The sequence below is a fragment of the Elephantulus edwardii genome, unplaced genomic scaffold (assembly GCF_000299155.1).
Source record: "Elephantulus edwardii isolate Elephantulus edwardi_28Jun2011 unplaced genomic scaffold, EleEdw1.0 scaffold00341, whole genome shotgun sequence".
NCBI lineage: Eukaryota > Metazoa > Chordata > Mammalia > Macroscelidea > Macroscelididae > Elephantulus > Elephantulus edwardii.
The window spans coordinates 1475274-1479401 of record NW_006400091.1 but is presented as its reverse complement, the minus strand read 5'-3'; the positions used below and the strand labels follow the sequence as shown (position 1 = coordinate 1479401).

At 44.2% G+C, this 4128-nt stretch overlaps 1 pseudogene; it reads right to left on the bottom strand.

The window, feature by feature from the left end:
- LOC102844063 overlaps positions 1 to 4128 on the bottom strand; it is an 18615-nt pseudogene that overhangs the window by 8622 nt on the left and 5865 nt on the right.

The following is a 4128-nucleotide window of genomic DNA, read 5'->3' as shown; positions in this document are numbered from 1 at the left end:
ATCAGGATGGATGGTGAAGAGACTGTGATTGTACACAGCTTTAGTTTGCTTGGCTCCATAGTCAACAGTCTTGGCACCAGCAGCCAGGAAATTAAAAGGCGCATTGCCATGGGAAAGTCTTTGACGCATAGCAAGTAATTATAAAGCCACAGCCAGTACTAGGCACATCTTAATCTTCAGACTGACATCATTGCTCTTCATTATTTACTATTTGTAAAAATAGTTAAAAAGTGTTAAATAACAAACACATTTAAAATTAGCTAACGAAAGACTTTATTTAAAAAAATATTACAGTAAGATGTGGTAGTTTTTATGACTTGAAATCTGTCTCCCCCCAAACCAAAGTAAACGTAATTTCCAACACTTGTAAAAAAAAAAGGTAGTAATACAGTTTTACAAATACAGCCACTCCCATAGCCAAAGTCCTGTCATTACAAAACTTATGATTATGGATAAGTCACTAATATGTCATCATAATTGTACTCATGTGAAACCTATACTTGAACTAAAAGCAGTTGTAAGAACAGAGCAAGGAAACACTGCATGGTTCAAGATAAAAAAAATGTGTGTATCAAGGATGCTGCCTCCTGTCTCTGTATCTTTTCAATATATATTGGAACACTGGGGAGCCTGTATTTTATGAGGACAAATGTGACATCAGGATTAGAGGACGACTCATCAACAACCTGCAGTATGCAGATGACACAGTCTTCCTTACTGAAACTGAGGAGGACCTGAGACATTTACTGCAGAAGGTCAGAGACTGCTGTCTTCAATAAGGATTGAAGCTCAACATCAAGAAGACAAAAATTCTCACCACTGTGCCAATTGACAGTATCATGATAGACATAGAAGAGATTGAGATTGTTAACAGCTTTAGTTTGCTTAGCTCTACCATCAATGCTCTTGGCACTAGCAGCCAGGAAATCAAAAGATGAATTGCCTTGGGAAAATCTGCTGTCATGGACCTCACCAGAATGCTAAAGACCAAAGATGTGAGTCTGGAAACTAAGGTGTACCTCATCCGGGCCATAGTCTTCACAATTACTCTTTACACATCAAAGAGCTAGACTATGAATCAGGATAACAGAATAATCTATGCCTTTGAGTTGTGATGCTGGAGAAGAGTACTGAATATGCCATGTACTGCCAAGAGAACAAACAGCTCTGTCATGAGAGGATGAAACCAAGTTTCTCCTTGGAGGCAGGATTTTGAAGTTCCATGTCACTTACTTCTGGCATGTAGCCAGTGGAGACCCATCCTTAGAGAAGGATATCATGTGGGGAAAGGTGGAGGGACAGGGCAAGAGAGGAAGACCCAGATGAGATGGATTGACACAATGACTGGGGTAATGACAGTAAGTGTGTCAGAGACAATGAGATTGCTTGGGGATAGGGCAGGGTTCAGAGATATGATACATAGGGTCTCGATAAGTCACAGGCAACTCAACAACACATAACAACAGTGTACATTTTATCTCTATGTTGGTGTCTAAAAATGAGTCATAAAATAAAAACAACACTAAAAAAAAGTCATGATTGGCTAAAATGCAAATCGTGGTCACCTCCAATGTATCATGGGAGAACCAGGTCTTTATACACACACACACACACACACACACACACACACACACACACACACAGTGGTTTGCTCAAGTTCTTAAAGTTCATATACATTGTTTATGACACCCTCTGGGTAGACTTAGATGGTCAACCTTTGGGCTATCAGCTCAGTGGGTTAGTATTTATACCTTACATCACTAATGGTCTATATTCGCAACAGAGTATATTCAAAATATGAAGAAGCAGAGCCAAATGGAAGTGATATGACTACAGCACCTTTTTATTGCTCTTAAAGTCCCTCCTAACAAGCCAGCCCTCTCTCCCAAACCCTTCCTGGGGCTGGAAACAAACAAAAAGAGATGATTTGGAATTATAGCTAATTTGTACTCTCTTATCTTCTCATGTGGAAAAAAAAATAGCCACAGGTAGGTTACTGGAGGAAGAAGGAAAGCTGAAAGATCTAAGACAGAGAATGTATGTGAGATTGAATTCACTGACACTAGCAAGGCATACCCTTGTCTTGATAGCATTTAGAGATTGTACTGGGGATCCCAGAACACTTGATCGTGCTAATGCGATACCTATACTTGGACCAGGAGGCAGTCGTCAGAACTGAGCGAGGAAACACTGCATGGTTCAAAATTGGGAAGGGTGTACGCCAGGGATGTATCCTGTCTTCATACCTTTTCAATCTTTATGCAGAACAGATTATCAGGGAGGCTGGGCTCTATGAGGAGAAATATGGCATCAGGATTGGAGGAAGGCTCATCAACAATCTGAGTTATGCAGATGGCACAACCTGCTTACTGAAACTGAGGAGGACCTGAAGCACTTGCTATGGAAGGTCAGGGACTGCAGCCTTCAGTATGGTTTTGAGGCTCAATATCAAGAAAACAAAGGTTCTCACCACTGGACTAATTGGCAACATCATGAGGATGGTGAAGAGATAAAGATTATTCATCGTTTTCATTTTCTTGTCTCCATAATCAACACTCTTGACACCAGTGGACAGGAAAGTTACAGATGTATTGTTATGGGAAAGTCTGTGGTTAGAGACCTCTCTGAAGTACTGAAGAGCAACGATATAAGTCTGGAGACTAAGGTGCTCCTGATACATGCCATGGCTTTTGTGATCACTTGCTATGCATTAGAGAGCTGGACAATGACTAGGGATGATAGAATGAGAATTGATGCCTTTGAGCTGTGGTGTTGGAGAAGAGTATTGAATATACCATGGACTGCTAAGAGAACGAACAGGTTTGTCGTGGAGAGGGTGAAGCCAGGTTGCTCCTTGGAGGCAAGGATTCTGAAGCTTTGTCTGACATACTTTGGACATGTTGCAAGGAGGCACCAGTCCTTGGAGAGGGGCATCATGCTTGGGAATGTGGAGGGACAGCACAGGAGAGGAAGACCCTCAATGAGATGGATTGATTCAGTGACAGAGGTAATGGGGATAGGTGTGTCAGAGACAGTGAGATTGACACAGAATAGAGCATGGTTTAGGGTTGTACAAAGGGTCGCTATGAGTTGCAGGTGACTCGATGGCACATAACAATGACAATGACCATTATCTTGCTGTAGGCTTTCAATACAAGATAATATCTGACACCTATACTTGGACCAAGAAGCAGTCCTCAGAACAGAGCAGGAAACACTACATGGTTCACAATCAGGAAAGGAGTGTGTCAGAGATGTGCTCATTTCCATCACCATGGCTCCAATGGTGCTATCTGCCTCCTGCTCCTGGTAGCTTTGAAAGATGACCCTGTGGCCATGGCTAACACCCAATGTCAATTCAGTCAGCACAGGGGGGAAGGGCAGAAGAGCTTCCCCCTAGGACCCTGGCTGGGGCCCGTAGCAGGTGGGGACAGGAAGCTGGGTCCAAGACAGCCTGCAGGGAGTCACAGTCCTGGAAGGACAAGTTGTGGATCTTCCTCACTCCATACTTGCAGTGCAGCTGGACCACCACAAGGCTGCTCTGACCATTGAGGGAAAAGCAGCACTTCTCCACGGTCTTCTCCAGCATCTACAGAGAGCAGAAGACTGACAGGATCAACTTCATCAGCGCACAGGGTCCTGGTCAGTGCTGGGCCCCTGGTACTGCTTGAAGAAGAGTCGGGCAAAGAGGAAGCTGGGGTAGGCCGAACATGAGAAGTTAACCATCCGGAGGGAGAGCCTGTCCTCTGGAGGATCCAGGTAGAGCTCATCTTCAGTGAGACAGGGAGTGGACACCCTGACCCAGCACCTTCACGTTGCCACCCATCACTAGACATGGAACCCAGCCACGCCCCAGAATGAACTTGATCCATGAAGGTCCCAGCGCCCCCTCTCCTGTTCCCAGCACACCTTTGGGAATCCTGATGCTGTCAATTGGTCCAGTGGTGAGAATCTTTGTCTTCTTGAGCCTCATTCCATATTGAAGGGCTGCAGTCCTTGACCCTCTGCAGCGTTTCAGGTCCTCCTCAGTTTCAGCAAGCAGGGTTGTGTCATCTGCATAATGCAGATTGTTATTAGATCTTCCACCAATCCTGACACCACACTTCTTCCCATAGAGCCCAGCATCTC